Genomic DNA, 22,772 nt, shown 5'->3' on the forward strand with positions numbered 1-22,772 from the left:
TACTCACAGTACCTGATTAATGTCTAATTCTCAGACTCCTCATACCTGGCTTTTTTATTTTGCTTCTGGCATGCTCTTACCTTTGTAGACTCCACTGTTGTATAGTGGCACCCACTAGAGAAGAGGACAGAGGATACAGGGAGAATATGGCTTGAAAATAACTGTCTGAATATTTTTAGCCAATTCATCCTCTTTTTTAACTGGGATTGTTAAAATTGCATCGTGGTGCATGCTTCTGCATCCCCACCATTCTTTTCTCATAGTTTTTAAAGAATCCCTTCTGCTCATAAAACACAATATATGATGGGGAGTTAATCACAGTTATAAAGTTTCTCTAGCTAGCAGAAAGAAAATAAATACAGTGAAGAGTTCAAATACACTGGGTAGTCAGACAGAAACTAGAATATGAATGTAGGAAAATGCATTTTATCATTGTAACTCAACATTTTTATCTCTTCTGCCTCAGGCTTGTCTGGAAGCTTAGATTCAAACTCCTAACAACATTTGAAAAGAAAAAAAAAATGGATTTGCTATTTTAGACAGAGTTCTACTATTCTGCCATTGGCTAAGAAGTCAGTTTTTATTTACATTCCATCATGCTACTTCTCTACTTCTGTGGCTGCTGTAAAGCCTGTTGCACCCATCCTGTGACTGAACTCTAGGATATCAGGTGACTGGTCACTAAGTGAACCAGGCATTTGGGTGGTAATAATGAGACAGCAGAGTGTAGTAATATATTTCATAAACATTTTATTCTTAAACTGAAATAATGTAGTCCGTCAACAACACAGATGAAACCTTCACTGTCCCAAAAACCTCCTACTTTTTCCTGTGGAATTCTAAAGTGGGCTTTTTAAATCCACTGGAGTGTACTACATTAATTTTGTCCAAAAAAAAATATCTACCACTGAAAATTTCAGCCACTTTTCCTTCTAATTTTATCTGCAAACCAATGGTATCATGGGCAGTTTAACTTCCTCTCTGCTCATTGTGATGGTCAATGCTATTTTCACTGACAACTTCTGGCACGCTACCTATAGAATCATAGAAACATTAAGGTAGGAAAAGACGTCTAAGACAGAGTCCAATTGTTAACCCAAGACTGCTAAGTACACCACAAAACCATGGACATGGTGCCACATCCACTCACCTTCAGAACACTTCCAGGGTTGGGGATTCCACCACTTCCCTGGGCAGCCTATTCCAATGCCTGACCTATGGTCCTACCAAGCCTGGGGGATGGATGACTTTACAGCGATAGAAATGTTACTTATCATTTTAACAGACCTTACTTCTCATGCAGAAGCTTTCAGTGGATCATTGTATTACCAGCTTCATCTCTTCCTCACTGGTTTAAAATCATGTCCCCACAGACACAAACAAAATGCCTGTAATCATCTGTGACTGAGAATGCTGCATATCTGCTTGAAATGGCCCCTTTGTGGGTGTATCAAATTCCAGATGATTCTCCAGGAAATTCATGAGACCGAGTGTGGCTATCTCCTGTGGTTTATTATGTACCAACATCCCCAAGATTTCCCAGTGCTGACCCACCTGTCTTTTTGGCTCATGCAAAAGATAAACCCAGGTGACCCCACACAAATGATGTGTATATGGCAAGGATTTGTCAAGTACAAGACTGAGCAGGTGTTTCAAAATCCCTGCCTGACTTCTGGCAGAATCAATATGAAATTCAAGGGACCATGAACACATTGATTAATCAAGGAAGATACACAGACATTCCAATTTTGATACATTTTGATTATCTGAGGGATGCAGCTCTATGAAAAATAAAATTTTGAAAAATCTCAGAATAATTAGGCGGGCTGGGAGGAAGCTTAAAAACCATGTAGTTCCAATCCCTCTGCCATGGGCAGGGATACCTTCCACCAGACCAGGTTGTTCCAAGCCTCATCCAACCTGGCCTTGAACACTTCAAGGGATGCGCAATGACAGCTTCAAAAGGCAATATGTGCCAGGGCCTCACCACCCTCTGAGAAAAGAATTTTCTCCTAATATCCAGTCTTAAACCTACTGTTTCACATTAAAACCATTTCCCCTTGTGCTGTTGACTGTCTCTACTTGAGTGCAGTGGACGCAGCCCTACCCACCAAGACACTGGGATGTCTGATGTAGGTATTTGGGATGTCTGCTAAACACCAACATGCTCCGACTGGCAGCTGCTGCCTCTGAATCTGACTTTGACCCCTTTAAACCACCATCTATTAACCAAATAAAGGAGACATGATATGGCAGGTTATGTCTTGCCTCCCAGTTTCTCCCCTTGTCACTGCCTGAAGATGACCACATGAAGTTCCAAGCCCTTATCACATGATATTTAACTAGCCAGCATGCCTGGCTTCGCCACACTGCTGAATGGTTTCTCACTTTCCATTTCAGAAATCTCTCATGCAGCTGACAGGTGCAAAGGTTTATTGGCATAGTGAGAGGTGATGATGGAGGCTAATGAAAAGAGAATTTTATGGACACATGTGCATGTGTAAATTTCTGCACATGTGCTTTGTTCCAGTTGTCTCCCATTTGCAGTGATCCCACCAGGCATGGGATGGGGGTTGGCAAACCTAGAAAGAGTTGCAACAGCATTGATAGATCAGCAAAATTACTTTTTTCAGAGATTTAGAATCATAAATACTGTCAGAAGGGTTGCTTTTGTTCTGCTTTTTCACATTCTTTCCACATTTAAAACCCTGATTCCCCATCTTTTCTAGGTAGGGATTGTTACAGCATCAGTGGTTTTTACACTGAGAGTTTATTATTGGATATTGTCAGCAAGAAAATTAGTGGGAAACAATGACCAAGGCCAAACTAGACAGAAGATATTTTGAACTTTTACGAAGCTGAGCACCACTACAAATCTTGGGAGGAGGTTTGCACAGTTTACCATCTCATTTTTGGAAAGAGTTACAAATTCAGTTAATATAAATTTAATTTCTTTCTTCATTATTACTGTGGGATGGACACAGGAACATTCACTATACTGCCATGCATGTGGAAAGGGTATTATCCAAAATAACTTCCCTGCTGTGCAGTCAATTCAAGTTCACTCCGAGATCAGCCCAATTCACATAAATAGCAGAATTTGATCAATACCAGAAACTGCCTTGACAACCAATTTATTCATGAGGCCTCTCCCTCGATTTAATTCCTTCAGGTTAAGGCACAAACAAGCAAAAGGTTTCAGGTCTCCATGCAGGAGCTGAGGGTTCCTGAAGGGGAGGGAGCCCAGGAGATACTGCTTTCAATATCAATTCCCATTTCCAATTGTACTCCTGCCAGAGCTCATTACCTGAACCCTTTGCCAACTGCTTACACAACCAGCCCTGCACTAAGAAACAATGGGCTGCTGGCATGGGCAAACGGGGCTCCCAGCCTTTTCCAATGCATAAGACAAGTATATACCAGGAAGACAGAAATCTCTGCTCTTTTTTCATCTTTGCTTTTCCCCCCTTAATAGTAATTAGTAAAATTGAAGTAATGTTTCAAGTGCTTGATAGCAAAAGATTTTAAAATCATAGAAAATTCAGGGAGCTAGGAAGAAACTTAGGCTTGGCAAACCCTGGGAAAAGTAGGCCCTGGGAAATGTTAAACCTCATGCTTGCTAAGATCATGTGAAACTGCACCTGTGTAATCAGTATATGATAAATGATACAATTGTTAGATGTGACTAGATATAATTATTGTTTAAAGAATCATGAGAAACTATGTTAGGGGTTTGAGCGGGATCACGAGAAATCCATGCTTGGGTAAAATCAATGCATACAATAGAACAATGTAAGTTTAATAATTAATATGTAAGTCATATAATGATAGAGTATAAAAACATGTTCAGCTCAAAACCAAGGCAGGTCAGATTTGGGTATGTGTACCCCTGACACCCAGAGCTCTTAATAAAGCACCTTGATATAATCATTCTGTGGTTATGTGTTCCTGAATGCTACCATGCTTACAGGTAATACACCATTTCCTCTAGAGAAATATGATTTTTTCCCCCTCTAGATTCACGTGCTGTTTACAAGACTAACATGAAACTCTTGTGGTAGCTCTTGATACCTTAGCATCAATTTTAAAATTGCCCAAATATAGAGGTTAGACATCTGTTTTCCAAACCCCCAATAAATTCTAACAAGTGAAAAGTGTAACCCTTGTCTTCCTCATCATCCTCCTTCTCCCTTTGCACAAGGTTTACATCTATTTCAAGCAACAAAAGCAGGCAACAATGCAGGCTTAGAAGCTGTAACAGCCCAGGAACTGAGTTTCTGCTCTGAGCTGCCTACCTTAAGGATTTTTATTTCTCTTTCATGAGTCTCAAGGGAGGTTCTCTTGGCAGAGCCCAGCCTTTGAGACCAGCCTTGGCATTGAGTGTGGGTCAGGGATGTCAAGTGAGCTCTGAACCAGGAACCTGGGTTCCTGCTATTAGTTTCTAGCTTGTTAATAATGTCAGAGACCCCCTTTAAGACAAACAGAAGAACAAGTTTCATGTGTAATTTAGTTCTGTCAGTGTTATCACATGCTCCATTTTTGCCCAATTTTATAAGTCTTGTAATAAGTGGGAAATCCTGGCCCTAAGATAATTCTGAATATTTGAGGGAGAAAAGTGTTGTCAATATTACAACAATCCAGAAAACTATTTTTATGGGCAAAATAGCAATGCTGTTATTCCCATAGCTGGTCTGCTCTGCAATTTTGGGTGTTGCCACAGGAATTCAAATAAAATACTATTCTGCCTATGGACAATGTTTAACCTGACAAAATTCATTAGCTGTAAATTATTTGTAGAGCAGTTTCTTCTACTCGTGTTACATACTTTGAAAAAATAACCTCTGCCATTATGCAATATGAAAACCATGTTACAGCTATTCTGAACAATCCAGATTTCTCCAATTCATAACCACTGAATAAATTTCATTGTTTTGAGTTTAGCTGTAAATATGCTTCCCCTAATCATGAGACTGAGAGAGTCAAGCACATTAAAAAAGAATAAATTCAAATTTCTCTGTTTAAAATTGGAACACACGTTTTTCATCTGCAGTAACAAAAACAAAACAAACTAACCAACCAACCAAAACAAAATAAAACCCCAAAAAATATCCCCAAACCAAAAAAACCCACCAAAAACCAGACAAATTTCTTCTGACCAACAGCTGCATTGTCTTATCTGTCAAAACCAGTTCTCATTTTCTTGCTCTGCAAATAGCCAGAGTTGTTTTTTTCCCTTCTTTCCAGTCATTTCACTGTAGCACTTTGCTAATGTGACTGTCAAGCCTTCATGTACTTTGTTTACTGCTGTATTTTAGTAACATTATAAATGCTGCCTCATTTAGAAACTGAAGCTGTCTGTGATACAAGGATTCTGTTTGACTCCTGTTTGAAATCCATCTGGGATGACTGACCCTTTTAATCAGACCGGATTCTACCACATCAAATATTTGTGCTGTCTTCTTGTATGGCTCTACAGGTATAAGCACCCAACCTGCTGCTCTTGGAGCTCTAAGAAAAAAACCCATCAATCATTTTCCATCTGTACTTCATTGTGTTTGAGCTGGAGGGCAGTTTTCTCCCTTGCTGTCCTTCTGCAATGCACAGGTCAAGCTCGACAGTTCTGAATTGGCAGGAATGGCACTGCCACCACCATGCCTCTTGCTATTCAGGGTGGCTCACTAAATAACAAACATCTCCAGCGGTTTTATCAGGAATATTACACCTTGATGAACCACCACCCTGTCCCCAGCAATTATGCACCACAGAGATGACAGAAAACTCAAGGATGCAGATTTACAGCTTTGCTGGGCTTCTCAAGGCACTGAGTGAGCATCATTCTGGATTTGTGTTGCAGCCCCTTCATTGTTAAATGGAGTATGTACCCTCTTTTTTGGCATTTTGTCTTTGTTTTCCAGAGTAACAAAGAATGATGAATCTCCCTGTCCCTCCAGCACAATGTGTGTCAGCTCAGCTCTCTGTGTCTGTGCACACAACTGCACCTAAAGGCATCGTGCTGCTCCCAGACACTGTTATTCCCAGCTCAAGCTGAATGGCATTTTTTAAAAAATGCAATTTAAAAGTGTCTAAGATCTGCTTATCCTTATCCCTTTCCAGCCCTTTATTAAACATACTGTTAGCAAATCTCATTGTGCCTACCAGTGTCCAAAGGTGGGAATAGGAGGCTAGTGAGGATTATATATACCCAGCAATATGGTACATAAGAGCCACACAAATTTGGCACATCTAAAATCACTCTTCTCCATCAGAAGCATTTTTTGTATTTTGTCTCTGTCTAAAAACAAGATAAACATGCACACAGCAGGCTCTTGATGAATACAAGGTACATTAAGAAAAGCCTTTTTGATTTTTCTTTTTATTCTGGAAAATGTGTAAAAGACCATGTCATTATTTTCCAGATGTTCTTTTTGAGAAACCTGTCATCAGAGAAGAAGCCTGCAGCATAGAATGTTTGAAATGGAGCACCCAGAAAATGTCATCTCATCCCTCAATCCCTGGCTGCTAACACAACTAAATGTTGCCTGGTTGTGATCAAACTAGTAGATCACCTGTCCTGAATGGCTTCCAAAGCACTTGTGCACCAACCCTACCTACAAATAAGGCAGATAGCATGCTCAGTAGCATTATGACAAGGGAAGGGAACAGAAATGGTATGACTATTTACCTCTCTTTCCCATTCTGTCATTTTTTCCTGCTGTTTATAAAACTCAGGAGTGATTTGGTTCAGTTCCTGATCACTACCTGCCTCATCCTAAAAGCTGGTGTGAGGAATTAGTGCACTAGGGGACCCTTTTGTGGAAGCCTCAGGACATCTACATATTTCCTAATGCACACCTTTTACCAGAGGGAATGATGTTGGGCATTCAAAAATATCTTCTGAATTCCATGGCCATATAAGCCTGTTGAAAGAGAGCTGCCTGCAGAATGATCTCTGCACCTCTACTCCCATCACAGTATCACTGTCTCCACACACTCTCTCCAGCAGCTTTCATTCCTCTTTGCACCATTAATCTGTGGTGAGGACTCCTGCCCTTAATTTTGATGAACCAATGTGGGAGCCCTAAGATTTTAATAGCCCTTCTTTCCCTTTGGTCCACCCACCAAAAAACAGAACAACTTAATAGCCTGTGCTGCCATCAGCAGCACTCACTCTGCCTCTATTCCTTTTCAATCTTTCTTTCACTGGATTTGCTGAGCACTTCAAATGATCTTGAGGAAACTGTAGAATGGCAGATTGTGATAGCAAAGAGATCCTGGATCTCCTAAGCAAGGCAGATTTGTCAGAATGCGACATGGTTTGTTTCAAAAAAAGGGAAAAAAAACTTTCTATTTTGCTTCTAAGGAATAACTCCAAACATAAAGGAGACCAAGCCAGTCCTCAGCTTTGAGCAACAGGGCAAGAACCAGACAGTTACCTGTAATGAACAGAAATGCAGTAACAATTTACAATGTGGGAGAAAGATTCTTCCCTGATATTTATCCAGAGTTCCCAACCTAAATTTTGCAGCTTAAAATAGAACACAATATTTACAACAAGGAGAGACACATGAAGTTGAACGAAGTTCTTCTAATACATGGAACAGGAAGGAATAGAGATGCCGTAATTCTCAAATATTTTGTGATATAAGGGTACCACAGCCAGCAGGCAAAGTAAAAATTAATTATAAAACTCCAAAACAAATAAAACTCATTGCAAACCTCAATAAAATTTGGATAACCAGAGGTAGAGCATACTTGACTGAAACAACTTGCTGTTTGGAAAGAGCACTCACCTTTTTGAAGGCTCATCAGCTCCTGCCCAAGTATTCAGTTTTAATTTTAGAAAACTGTTTGCTTTCTAAAACCAAGGTGATAATCATATCACAGAATCACAGAATCACAAAATTGGAAGAAACCTTCAAGACCATTAGCCAAACCCTCAACTGAGCATCACAATTATCATGCCTAAATTGTATCCCTAAGTGCCACATCCAGGTGCCTCTTGAGCACTTCTGAGGCGGTGATCCCACCACACTGGGCAACTTACTCCAATGGCAAAGCACTCTTCTTCTAGAGCTTCTTCTTCTAGAAGCTCTGATCCCACCTTTCTCATCTTCTACCCTGGCACAGCTTTAGGCCATTTCCTCTCACCCTTTCACTTGAGACATGGCAGAAGAGACCAAGACCCACCTCACTACAACCTCCTTTCAGGGAGCTGTAGAGAGGAGTGAGGTCCCTCTCTGAGCCTCTTTTTCTCCAGGCCTAATACCTCCAGTTTCCTTGGCTGTTCCTCTTAGGACGTGTGCTTCAGACCCTTCTCCAAGGGCTCTGCTGCCCTTCTCTGGACTCCCTCCAGCACCTCAATGTTCTATTTAAAGTGAAACATGTTTGCTTATAAAGAAGCAGTGATTAGCAGCACTCAAAGACCCTACAGATGAACCTTATCACGTCTTTTTTCCCTGCCAAGACACAATAATTGTGTAAATAATTGAATAACTATAATTAAAAAAAAATAATAAATTAAGCAAGTGTCTTGGAGATGGTTTTTTATCCCTTACCATTTTTAGTTTTTTGTTTTGTGCCTGGGGTGACCACTTCCCCCCTCCACTGTGGGAGAATTGCAATGGGTGAGAGCCAGACTGGGGTTTCCTGCAAGAGTTGGGGGCAGAGGGGTGGCAAGGGGCAGCTCATTCCTTCTCGTGGGGTGATGTGGCTGCCCACACAGCCTGGTGGTGTCTCTGACCAGGGATACTGCTGCTTTGTGGTTTTTGCTTGTTCCTTTTTTTGTTTCTTTTCCTTCAGCACTGTGACTGGGCTTCCTGGCTTGCTTCTCTGCTTCTGTTCTGTTGGGGAGCCCAGCACCACTGCCTGCCATGTTGGGACTCAGGAACACTCCAAAATTTTACACTCAGCTTTAACTATATGGTGATAAATACAAATCTGCTCTAAAGGACTCCTGTTGCTACTGAGCTCCTCACCTATTCAAGTTCTCAGGACTGGCTTTTTCAGACCTTGATGGGGGACTAATCAAAATAGAACAGGTGTTTAAATAAACACACACATGAGCACAGTTTTGTGTACATATCTGTCTTCAAGGGCAGTAAACAATTTTTCATAAATAAATGGCTGGGAGTTGTTTTCCTTCTGTAAAGAAGGGAATAGCAGAGTGATGGATATGTTACCCAAGGTGATACCTCCCACCCTGCCCTGAAAACACCTGTGGAGAGAAGCCAAGGCTGAAATTTGGCTTTTGGAGATCCGTGTAGCTTTCTCTGACAGAGGACATCATTAATGCTGATGAGTTTCTCCTCTGAAAGCCTGGCATCCTTCTTCACAGCAGTGAGCCAGCCTCCAAGGAATGGGTGGGAAAGCAAACATACCAAAAATGAGTATTACCTCCTAAGCATGGATGCCATTTATAATTTCTGCTGATACCTGGATGAATATAAGAGCAAAAATTTTATAGCAGCAATATGGAGTAAGATGTTTCACCAGTAAATAATAGAACTAAAGGAGAGGAAGGGTTGCTCTAATCTTCAGCTGCTCTATGCCAGCAGGGAATAACCACATTTTCTTCTGAATAGAGACTGTATACAACTAAGGCATGTGAGGACCTAAATCATGAGTGGTGATTTGAACCCCAAATCAAGTGTGGTGAGGCACTGGCACAGGTTGCCCAGAGAAGCTGTGGATGACCCACCCCTGGCAGTGTTCAAGGTCTGCTTGTATGGGGCACTCAGCAACCTGGTCTACTGGAAGGTGTCCCTGCACATGGCAAGGGGATGGGAACTAAAAAGCTCTTAAAGGTCCCATCCAACCCAAAACACTGTATGATAACAGCAGGGACAGATGTAATCACATGCCACATATTCCCAAACTGAGACAAGCCTGAAAGAACAACCTCCATACTATGGCAAGCAATTCAGCTGTGTGGTGGCAATCATGCTCTTCTACCAATTTCAGTGGCAGCTCTTTAGAATCAGATTTCTTCAGGACCAAGGAAGGCACACAGACAGGCACTGACAGTGTAGCTGGTGTTTAACACTTGAAAAATCTACCTGCCCTCCTGACACTCATCCCCTAGCATGAAGCCAAGAGTATCTCCAAAACACTGAAAACCACAATGGAGAAGATACTCCATTAGGACAGCTCCTGTAGGTTGCTTTAGAACAAAGTAATCCACCAACCTGGGTGTTAACATCACCACAGGACAGTATCTCCACGTGATGACAGACCTAGCCAATATTTCCTGGCAAGGCTAGGGAATGGATTTAGATTTTCACATTAGTGAATCTTATTTCCTCTGTTTCTTGAAGAAAACCTTAAGACCAAATTCAAAATTACCTCTGTGGAATAGAAAAATTTTGCCCACAACAGTGTTTCCAGAACAGCAATTTGGCAGGTGAAGAAAAACCAAGTGTCAGTGCTGGCAGTTGCATGCTTGCTTCTTTTTCTTGCAGAGAGCCATTATGCAGTGTTTTCTAAAATTGTAAATGCTCTTTCTGGCTCACTATGGGAAACAACACTAATATGCATCATAGGGTGTGAGATAAAACGTGCAGTGCTATTGCTGCCTTTGATTTTTCTTCCATTTATATCAGCTCTCAGTAACAATTACACAAAGACAGCTGCAGATTTTTTCCTCTAAACTTTTTCATATTTCATTCTTTGTTTGGTTCATAAATTCTAGAGTCTAACTAGGACCTTTTATCAGAGACAGGAATTTACATTTAGATAACATAATGCAAAGAATACTAACAAACATCACCATTTCTCTCTAGAAACAGCTCCAGAGTACTGCCCAACTGAACTCGGATTTGTAAAATATGGATCTGACCTATTTGTTGAAGCAGAGTATTTATTTTTCCTTCTCCAGTTAAGAGAAGCATAATATAGTGAGGGTTTTTTTTAATGAGTATTTGTTTGTGTCCTGTCCCTCCCCACTTTTTCTTGATTTTAGGGAGTCTCACTTGCTGTGCTTGTGCTGAATTAGTCTCTAGTTATGGAGATGGCTCCAGTTTGTTGTCTGGGAAAAGAAGATGAGAACAGCAGTAACTACAAGAGAAAGGCCACTGTGTTTTTCAGTCACCTAAAAAAGCAGTTAGCAACACCACCAAGAACAGCTTTCTGATTACAGGACACATAAGAGAGGAAAGTTTTCTTCTTCTCAACCCTGTGGATGGACTCAGTAGTGGTAGGCAGGCAGAAAGCTAGCAACATGCATCAGAACTACAGTAGATTGCTATGGAGAAGTCTTCAGCCAGGTACATCAACTCTGACATCTATCATCACTGACACCCAGGTGATTTATGAGATTTTCTGCTCAGTTTAGGTGGAGGGTGCAGGTATGGTGGGCTTCTTCATCTCCCAAACCACTTTATTCCAAACAACACTTCCCCTTACACACACTCATTCTAACTGTTTGAAGAAGTCCACTCTGCTCTTACTGGTCACTCCAGCAACTTCACAAGAAGGAGAACAAGGGACCAGAAATTTACCCAAGGCTTTACATACATCAGACACTTATTTGTATCAAAAGATACTAAATTCAAACAGCAAGTTGGACCAAGGCTGGCTTATGTCTAGATCATTACTGTGACATTGGGTAAAAGCTGGAGCAACTTTTTTGGAAACCTGAGGCATGTTTTTCCTCAACCATCCTGCCTTCGCTCCATACTATTGAAAATTTCTCAAAGTTCTGTTATACCTCAAAGCACCAAACAGAAACTGGAGGCCAAAACCATATAGCACAGAGTCTGAACAAAAGTCTTAAAGAAAAAAAACAGGAGTAAAAAAGAGGAGGATTAAATTGTCTCACTATGTTCCTTATCAGAGAATACACTTCCAAAAAAGTGCAGGATTTTTCCCTTTAGCACTGGAGATCATATCCCCTTTATCCATCAAACTATCTTTTAACATAGAGGCTGTTCCAGATGCCAGCACACATAGGTCAGCATTTTCAACAATAGCTGACTAACGTTAGGAGCACTTTAAAAGGGAGTTTAGATTCATTTTTTCAAAAGCTTCAAGCTCCCAGCAGCTCCATCTGGCTTCAAAGGGGGCTCACTTCATAAAGTGTTCTGGATGTGCTCAGCATTTTTGAAATTCAGGGCATCTATTTTGAATCCTAAACATGGACTTTAAAAATCCATGCCAATTCTCACTGCACTAAAGATAACAGCATCTCTTTAAATCTGTGCTTAGATAGCTAAGTGACAGTATAACCAACAACCTGACTTTTCCCTTCTTTTTCCTTCAACAGAATTTGTAGAACTCCTAATAAAACCTGTGTCTACCACAAGAACTAGCAGACTTGAGTCTAGAAAGATAACTGTAATTTTCCTTGAAACTAGTCAGTAACACTCTCTCAAATCCTCTTTGTAACTGATGAGTAACATGAGTTCCTTACAAAGAGCTGTCCTGAAGATCAGCCAGAATGCAGCAGCTAGGGCTGTGGGATACTCAGAAATACCACAGGATATAGAAAAGTATTGAATTCCAGGCTGGCATGTTGGAGTACTTAGCCCTTCCTGGAATGCCAGCTCTCTCCTACAGGGTTCCAGAAAACATAAGGGATTGTATTTGCAATCTTAGCACCAAAGTCAAAACCTCTACCAATTAAACCAGAAGAGAATAATTGTATTAGCAGCTGATAATGGCAGACTTCTGTCCTGCTAAAGCAGGATGACACACACACACTAAAAACACTTGCTCAAGCTAAATTCTTCAGATTGCTAGATTTGGACCATACTTTATCATTTATTCATAATAAGACCTTCTTAGCTTAGGAATTGAAGATGCCTAGAGCACTTCCATTTTATATCTTTCAAGTATTTTGAGCTTAGGAAAAAAACCTGACATAGTGGTTCCAGACTTGGGTTGTAAAGCAGCAACATCTCCCCTCTTCTTCTTCCCTTGAATACCCACAGCTGGAGGGTAATACAGAGCTTTTGCCAGCACATAGCACAAGGGTAAGAATTAGAGGCTACAGGTCTGCTCTCTACAAATGTGCACATGGCCCAGGTCTGCAAGAATTTGTATGCTGATGTGAGGATTGTCACTGCCCACAGTCTCCACAAATACCTTGGCACCTCTTACTTTCATGGGAACTACTGAAGCTTTCAAAAGAAGGCAGAAGTGCTAATCTCCCAATGCAAGTGACTTCAGCCCTGACAGACATTTCCTCAGAGTCACAGATAAAACTGAAGGATTAAGCCGTAAAGGATTAGGAGAGGTGTCATCTAGAATTAAGTCACTGGCCTTGAATCATGGTTTTGTTGGGCACTGAAAACAGAAAATTTCACCATCTTAAAAACAAGCTTTATTGTGTTTTTTTAAATATATATAAATATATTTTAGATATATATCTTGATTGCCTGAGTAGACTTAAAAGTCTAAATGGCTCATAGTTGTATGATTTCCATTTTTAACCACACTTCAGTGCACTAAAAACCATCAATCTGCCAATTCGAAGAGACCAAAGAGATTTCTTCCACAGCTGTGCACTGGATGTTTATGTATCTAAGAAAATACAGGAAATAAAATAAACACCTTGCATGGCTCTCTTCACATAGAACATATTTTAAATGATACAGATTCTAAAAGGGGAGGGTCTGTTAGACAGAAAATTGGTCTTTGCCTGGAAATTTTATAGCTCATAGCAAATCTAGACCTTCCCTAGTTTGCTGCCCAGTTATTTTGATGTAAGCACCAAAAAGAGGTCCATACATGAGATGTGCTTTAAGTCCAAAGTCTGTGGCATTTCAGTTTACAGCTGTAGAGATTTTTGGGGTGGTAGGGAAGAAATAAGCCTTGTACCTTAAAGTGGTGTTTCAAGTCACCCTGGATATCTCTGACAATGTTGAGAGCTGATAGAAAACCTTATGAGGGAGCCAAGCACTGATCCTCAGCCTGATAAAACCTGCCATAGTTTGGAGGCATTGTGCCTAGCTCAGGCTCAGGGAGAAGCCCTGACACTGACAAAGCCACTAGAGCTATTGCATTCTGCAGGCAGGGGATGGTCCTGATGTACAGGGAACCCACTGCAAAGGCACATGAGGAGTCCATCAAAATATCTCTAACAAACCTTCTCCTGAATCCAACTATGTTCTGTTTTTCCTGGTTTAAAGGAACAGGTAATATAATGTGAAATGTCATGTTTTCAGAGAGTCATACAAATGTATCCTGTGAAGCCCAAGATTTCCAGAGAAACATTGCTGGCTCTTGCTAAAACTATAAACTGAAAGTACCAGATTGCTGATAAAAACAAAAATAAAAGTGAAACCCCCCTCAATTTAAAAGGACATGAGTACGTTTCAATTTTGTCAGACATTTTCATGGAAGGAGGAACAAGAAGGAACTACTTCTGATTACCCAGCAGGAAGCATTTAAGAATGTATTTACTGGTCATTCATGACACAAGTACTTCTGGCAGAGGCAAGCAAGCTATTTTATAAGCAGCAGAGCTGGAGGAAGCCTGTTGGTCACAGAGGATCAATGTATATGACAGTGGTGCCACTGTGTTGGCAGTCCATGAAAGAGATGCCTCAATTAGGCTGATGGGCATGTAAAATCATGGAATTTAGGCTCTGCACTCCATGGGTAAAGAACACTGTGAAGCAGTAATCATTAATGTTGATAGTAAAAATACTAATAGGTAAAAAGATTCTGCTTATCCTTCTGTACGTTTCCCATCAGAAAAATTCTTCACTTAAGTTTCATTTCCTTAACACAGAGCAATTAATAACCTAAGCAAGAAATTAACAGTGCAACCATTAATGTACAATAGTAAGTATAATGAAAATGAACCCAAATTAAAGTTCTCTAAATTCAGTTTACCTACTTTTCATCTCAGGGCATATTTACTATAGCAAGCCTAAAAGTTTAGACCCATTTTATTTCTGCCTGTCCTCCAATTTACAAACCCTGAATTAATGCAGCTCTTTTCAAAGCCCATACACAAAAGAACTGTGCAAATAGCTGATGGAAATTATAAGAACTCTAGGTGCCATGGATCACATTCTGTGCACAGAATGGATTCCCCAGAGTAAGCCCACGTAGCTGTGCTTTTTGGCATTCATCATTACAGTCCAGTCCTTGGATCACTGGCATTGTGGCCACATGCAGCCAGGTTTCCACTGAAAGAGCAACGCTTTTAACAAAAGGCCATCCCTCCCAAGGGGTGATATTTGAATATCAGACCTCAAAAAGGTGGCTTTATTTCAAGAGTTTTGCCAAAGGCTGCTAGTGGGCCAATCAGTTTATGTGTGTGATGGTTTATAGCAACAAATCTGTGAAGTCTCCAGAAACTAGAAACCTGTGAAATGTGGGGAAAAAGAGTTGCCTTCTCGCCAGACCAAAATTCCTGGTTATATAGAATACTGGATCAAAGACAAAGTATTTTGCAGAGGCACAGCACTAGCACAAACCTCATCACCAAGGCTTTGGGGATGCTGGGTGACAATCCCTCTGGTGTCCTCAGCCACACTGGCTGGGCACATCCAAGGCTGGACCAGCCCCCTGCCCCTTCCTTCAGCTTTCCACTGGACATACCCTCCAAATTCTGATTTATTCCAGGTTATCAGTAGCAGGGGTGCTCAGTGAGCAAATGGGTAGCCCCTGCTGCTCCAGGCAATGCCTCCTCAGCAACTCCCAGCAGCAGGGCAGGAAGAGGAAAATCAAGATGTCAATTCCAAAGTGTGCCTGGAAATTTGTACCTGCAGCAGCTGCTCTCAAGAGTTTAGAGCTCACCTCTTCTTTCCCAAAGCCTGCAGCAGAACCAACTACTTGAAGCTCTTGGACAGCACAGAGATACAGAAAGCATGGAGCAGCTTCAAGCTTTCTCCATATGTGTCCTTTGGGTCCTGGGGTCATAGAATAATAGAACAGTTTGGGAAGGGATCTTAAAGATCATCAAGTTCCACCACCCCTGCCATAAGTTTTTGCCCAAAGATTTTTCCACCTCCCAGTCAATTAAGAGATGGTGCAAAATACCAGAGAAATGGCATTTCCTAGTGATGCTGATAAACAGAGTATATAACCAGCTACTTTAAAAACAGGCTTTGAAATGCCACTGGCTTGCTTTGTTCTGAGAACAGTCCCAGGGAGAATGTCAGGTCCTGTAACTCATTTGTTATCTTTATACAGAGGAGCTCCGCTAAGCGCCAGCCATCATAAAAATACTAACATTCCTTTTAGTGGAAAACAAATAGAAAAGAAAAATGCAACAACTTGCTTAAAAGCAAGCCAATTAGCACTTCAAAGATTGCCACATGGTCTGTAAACAGGGATGTTAATACACTGGGGAACCATGCTCCTCTTCAGCCACAGCCTGAGTTACACAAATGGAGGGAGCAGCATTACAGAAATAACACTCCCCCATGACACAAACCTACACTGTGCATTCGTTTAGACATGCTCTTTGCATTTTACTTCCCTCAGTGGCTTTAAAAAATGCCAAGAATCAGAACAGCATATGAAGAGCGTTTTAATCTAGCCTTTGATAAGGCGCTTTCCTCCTCTGGGCGGTGAACCCCCAGCAGCAACAACTTTATGTGCAACGTGAAGGAAAGTGTCAGGGAGAAAACTGCAGTAATTGAGGTCACATCCTCTGTGATTGCAAGGAAACTCCCTCACACATTTTACCCCATCATCCATGGACATTTCCATGTATATACAGCTAACCATTTTAATGATATCTAAATATTTGTCTCCTGAGCAGATAAACTATCAGGCATTTTATTCTAGTGATGCAAACACCTGACGGCTGGATGCTCTCATCTACCTGTAAATGCAAAACACCAGCAACTGAATTCAATTATGTGGCAAAATTATGTGACAGTTATCTCTGAGGTATTTGGAATTCCACACAAAATCTGTGCTTTACGTGGTTAAGCAGCTAGTTCTCACATTTTATAGGGAGAGAGGGAAAAAGTTAAAAGGCTGTGATTTGTGGTTTTTTGTAAATCTCATTTGCAGCTGTACAGTTACAGCTTACAGATTAGTAATAAAAGAGTGTATGTGACAATGCAGAAACAAATGATGTTCAATGTCAAACACAAAGCAAGATGCAAATATATTTTTCTGTTAATTAAGCAGGCTTTCATTTCAACTGCTCTGATCTTGTAAATAAAGATTACAAGCTAGTTTCAAACAAGTGTGGGAATTAAGCAAACAAAAAAAAGTATCCCAAACCCTAAATCAAAGCACCTTAACTCAACTGTCTCCTAGTACTGGTTAGCTAATTATATTTGCCATTTTTTATTTGGGTGATCTAAACAGATTAAATCAGGTTAAAAACAATGGTACTCAGGAATTGGCCCAAAGGTAAGAGCTCTCCGGGTAGTACCAGATATCAGTTGCTGTCAACCAATGCCAAAAAACAAGGAGCATCCCTGAATGTTCTGAAAGACAAGAAGAGGATGGATGGATGGATGGATGGATGGATGGATGGATGGATGGATGGATGGATGGATGGATGGGAGCAGAGACAGATGGACGGAAGAGAGAGAAGAAAGAACAACTAAATAACAATAACTGCACCTATGACTTGCCTCTAAGGATTTGCTTTCCAAGCACTTTTATTGAAAATGTTCAAGTCCTTAACTGATCTTCTGGCGGTCAAATAAGGGGGCCTAAAAAGCCTTAGGCTAATTAAGCATTGCTGAGTGATGCTTGATGAGATGGGAAAATACAAAGATTTTGAAAGGATGAAAAAGGATGAAAAATCTCCAACCACCTTCTCAACAGCGTTGAGAAGAAAGGGGAAAGACAAAGCGGCAGTTTGCAGTAGGGAGGTACAAGACTCCTTAATTACTGGGTTGCCAAGACCATTCCCATCCCAAATGCCTGTGAAAGCTCACAAAATGAGTTTATAGGGCTCAGCAAAAACAACATCTCTTAGTAAGAATAGCATCTTCAGGAAAGCAAACAGTAGTAGTTTTCCCCAAGATACACCTGCTAATTAGAAATGATGGGTAATAGATGCAGGTGGCAAGGCCCCCAGATGAGAACAAGACTATTCCTGCTGACCTCTCTACCTGTTTTTTCTGACTGCTGCTCTCCAAGGCTCCACAGATGGTGTTCTCTTTAAATTAATACCACCCTGCCAGCCAGAAGGAAGCTTCTGTTGTACTTGGCAATACAGGTGAACAGCCTGCATTTAGATTTCAAAGCAAATGCCCCAGGTGTTGCAGCAATATGGCAAGCCACTGATGTGTTCCACCCTCTTCAGGCCTGCATAAGACTCAGCTGTGTTTTCTTATCTCTAAGACTAGCTAGAGAAAAATCACAACATTCAAAGGGCAAACTTCTCACGCTGGAGTAAAATCTGAACTATCTCTGCTCTACATGGCTTTGTCAGTTACGAGCTTTGAAAGTGCCATCAGTGCCATCCTCTTGGAGAAGATGGATATGTATCCAGCTGTTTACAGGTGCAGGTTAGCGAGGAGCAAGCTGGCTTCGACACCCAAAGCTGCAACCAAACCTTTGAAAAATTGCTGTGCTCATTCTCACTTCTGGAATGTGAATATGTATGGCTGATTTCCTTCCCTCCTACATGCAGATCCTTCTCCAGTTTTTTCAGCTGTGCGCTGGCGATCCAGTTGGATTCACAAGCTGGGCAAGAGCAACCTGTATCTATTCTTGAATGGCAGACCTCATTACAAGAAGGAAATGGTTCTGGCAATCTCACACATTGCATGGCACTGCTGCTTCCAGGATCAGATATAAGCCTCAGGTCATGGCTACCTTGGCGGTTAAATATCCCACAGCCATTGTGATAAGAACAAGTGGCATTAACCATATTTTACAGCCAAATCTTGACATGAATATCTCTCCCCCAGGCTCCCCTTGAAAGTTCTTCTCACTATGGAAAGATTTCTTGTGTCTTAGACATCACACCTTTAACTTAGTACTGTTAAACATTGGCTGTGTTCAACGCCAGAGGGAACAGTTTCATAAGCAGATTCTGTGATCTCTGTATGCATCAATTTCTAAGATGACTTGGGTTCCTTTAGATAGGTACAAGATATATATGTATTTCTTATCATCTGCTTTTCATGCTCACACACTTCAAGAGCCAGCTGGATCTGCAAGCAGAACCGTGTCCAGGAAATCTATTCTATGACATGCTGGAAGCAGGCAATACTAGAAATATTGTTTAAAGACTTTTTCCTTTAACTTTCTTTTCTTTTTAAAGCAAACTTGCCGATATTGCAGTGCCAGGAGATTCAAAACCAAGCTACAAAAGCATCCAAATGTTTGGCCATTTACCTGAAAACCAGCTGTGTTCCAGCTGCAGGAGCCTGCAGTACTGCTGTGTGGTTACTGAGACATGTCAATAACCTCCCAGTAACCTCAGTTATCTGCAATTCAAGACTCAGGTTTCTATGTGCAAGCAGATTTATGATGATACAGGCATTAAAAACATTGACAACTGTTTAAAAATACCACAATAGCTGTACCTACTGCACACTGGTCAGTTACTGCTTTGGAAGACAGAGAGATGAACCAAAACCACAGAGGACGCCAGTTTTACCAGACTGAGATAAGTGTGGAAGCTGTTAGCTATGCTCATGTGAGGGTAATTGTAAAATATCTGCTGTCCCAAGGAGGAAGCCCCAAAAAATGAGAGCACAGCTCTGGTCTCTTTTGGCAATCCAGCTGTTGAGGGAAATATGACCACCAGAGAGGAGCTCCTGATATCTAAAGGAAGAATTGGGTGTGCTGGTAAGGATCACAGCAAAACACCATGAATCTGTGAGGTGAGATCACACGAAGAAGGGCCAGGGGCTTAACTGAGGTGTGATGGCAGCAGCCATGAAAAACTGGGTGCAATGAGGATCTAAACCCAAGTGAGGGAGAGGGACCATGCCAGTGCTTACCCTGGCCTCATACCCTGTTGATCAGAGCATGCTGGAAATAAATCTGAATTAACACAGGAAGGGTTCCACCCCTGATCCTTGTGTCTTAGAGATTCCTGCAAGACAGCCATGTGGGAAGCCCCTTTCATTGCTGGGACAGCACCCATGAGAATGTGTCACTTGCAGAGATCTTTCAATGCTAAGAAAAGAGCAGAACAAAACACAATGAAGCTGCTGTACACTCATAACAGCAAGTCCCCCTCAGTTTTCTGACCTCTCCAGACCAGCTGGGTTGATGGAGGCACCATGCTATGGTACCAGCACCCCAGAGAGGGGGTGATGCTCAGACCCAGCTGTGCTGACTATCTCCCTGCTCAGTCTGTGAGCTTCCTGCTAATCTTCCTTCTAGCTAGGATAGCTGGAAGAATCAGGCAAGTTAATTTCCTTGACTTGAGCTGCTGGAGTTAGGCATTGATTTTTCAGCATATTGACAACTTATTTTGAAGCTCCTGAGGTATCTCCATTTGTTCTCATTTGACACCTTTGTGCTACATTTCAGTCTGACAGACCATGAAAACACATCCAGCACTTGTGCTTTACCTGATGAAAAACCTTGTAGCTGTGATAGCATCTGGTGACAAATTTGGAATCTCAATGTTTCTAGGCCCTGATACAGTGAATTTGCTATCCTGATCCCCTGACTATAAACCATTGTTAGCTGTAAACAGGGGACAATGGAGAAGAGACTATTGATATTTTCTGCTCTAAGTCCAGAACAGTGTTTAACCAATTTTTTTGTCCAGGTAAGAATGGCATAGCCTGTAAGTAACTGCTTATTTCCTGCACAGAGAAAATACTGAATGTGTAGACATGCTGTCTTTCAAGGGCTGTCAAGTAATATAAATATTGAGAGGTTTTAGGATGATGTAAATGCAATAAAGGTGGCCTCTGTGGTAGTTATGATTACTGGCACAGTGACTGCAGAACAAACAAACAGTAAAGGCACATTCACATCCACAACAGGGAATAATGAGTCAAAGGGCTTATATACCCCAAAATTTCAGTGTAAAGACCCTGCAACAGTGAAGCTGTAATGAAGGTCATCTTTTGGTTGAAATTTACCGGCTGTAGAAAGCAATGGATTTTAGAACTCAGGACAGAAGTCACAACTTGGGAGGAAAATCACTGGCAACTGTTTCAGCAAAGTAGTGTTAATCAAGTTAATCAAGTACATTATAAACATGGAAGCATGTGTAAGGTAAGTAAAAAAACCCCACCATTCCATACTCTTCATGTTTCTCTTGGTTCTTTCAAAAAAAGTGAAGTGTTTTTTTTCAGTTGCCCATAGACTGTCTGCAGCTGCAACTCACAGTTCATCACTCAGAGTCCTGGTTTAATTGCAGCTATGAGCACATGCACAGCACACAAGAGTGCTCCAGGACAGCCCCCTCAGAGATCATGCAAGACCCCAAAAAGATGCTGAGCTTTTGTGAAATAACAAAGTCCCAAAGAGCTGCACTTCTGCACCAATATGTTGAGATGACACTAGTGCCTGATTCAGATGCAGCCCCAGAGATGCAGGAGGGAAGAGCTTTCTCTCTGGTAGACTACTCAGAGTGGCTAAAGACAGGGTCAGTTTGGGCTGCTGGGTTGATACTATGGGATAGGTATGCTGGTGATGACCCTGCATGCTCATCTGGAGGCAAAATGTGATAAAAGCCAACCAAGCAGAGGAAGACTGCTCCAGATGGCAAGACCTCAAAAGAACACTCATCTGTCAATCACATTAGGAAAAGGTGAGGGGACAGAATACCTGCTGCCAAAATGTTATGAGTAACGTGCAGAAAAAAGGAAGAGAAAATACAGAGGAAGGCATTATGCTTCAAAGATGAGTGAGATTGGGTGGGATTTTTCCTGCTCTGGGTCAGCAGCAATGAGAAAGGTTTAATCTCATTTGGGGTCATACCCTCACAGAGAGACCTCTACTTTACAAGGCTGTACACACATCTCCCCTTACTATGTAGAAATCCCTTCTTGTACAGCTCTGGCCTCTCTCTCCAAGCACAAGAAGCAAGGACACCTATGAAGCCATGGTGTACCTCATTAGCAGAGCCTGAAGTGGAAAAACACAGAAGAGAAAACAGAGCTGAATCAAAAAGTGTGTCCCTTGATCCATGTGACAGTATAGAGCAAGTAACGCCACCCTTCTCATATGAGAACAAGATTTACTCCTCACCACAGCACCAGGCAATACTACAAAAATGAACAGTGAAGTGAAAATGTTCTTCTACTTCTCAAAGAATGAGGCAGAGAATCATTCAGTCATAGGACTATAATGTTTTCTTTTAATTCCTTCCTGTTCCATACTTAAAAAAAAAGACAGTTCTCCAAATCATGCCTTCTCCACCCCCACTGGCTGTGGTTTCCAAAAAGTTATGACTGGACTCCACTCTATTTTATGTAAGTCCTCGGTGAAATGCAGTTTGTCTCCCTGCTGCCCTAAGTGTGTGGCCATTTGAGTTTTTGAAACAGCTATAACATAGTGCCATAACCTGGACAAGGAGGTACATTCATCTAAAACCTAAGCAAGTGGGAGCACAGAATTTCTAGTTCCAGAGCCAGCTCAGTTGGATCTGTGTGCATTCCATCATAAACAAACTTTATTAAATGAGGTAAGAATCTAAAATTTATCAGTGCTTAACAAAATGAAGATTCCTTTTGTAGAAGACGGCACAAAGACATAACATTTGTCTGTGAGGGATCAAATTCTTTCCTGGTGAAACTGCCTGCACTGCTTTGGTCTGCTGGACCTATTTGAATTTAAGACTGAATTTCTTACTGTGGCACACAGGAGCTAAGCTCACTGTTCAAACAGATACCTCTATAGCTCTACAGTATATGTTAAAGTGGTGC

General features: G+C 41.3%; 1 protein-coding gene across 3 annotated transcripts in view; it reads right to left on the reverse strand.

Moving 5' to 3' along the window:
- Positions 1-22,772, reverse strand: part of MACROD2 (mono-ADP ribosylhydrolase 2) — an 858,369-nt gene that overhangs the window by 10,807 nt on the left and 824,790 nt on the right. The window lies entirely within an intron of this gene.

The sequence above is a fragment of the Poecile atricapillus genome, chromosome 3 (genome assembly GCF_030490865.1).
Source record: "Poecile atricapillus isolate bPoeAtr1 chromosome 3, bPoeAtr1.hap1, whole genome shotgun sequence".
NCBI classification, from domain to species: Eukaryota; Metazoa; Chordata; class Aves; order Passeriformes; family Paridae; genus Poecile; species Poecile atricapillus.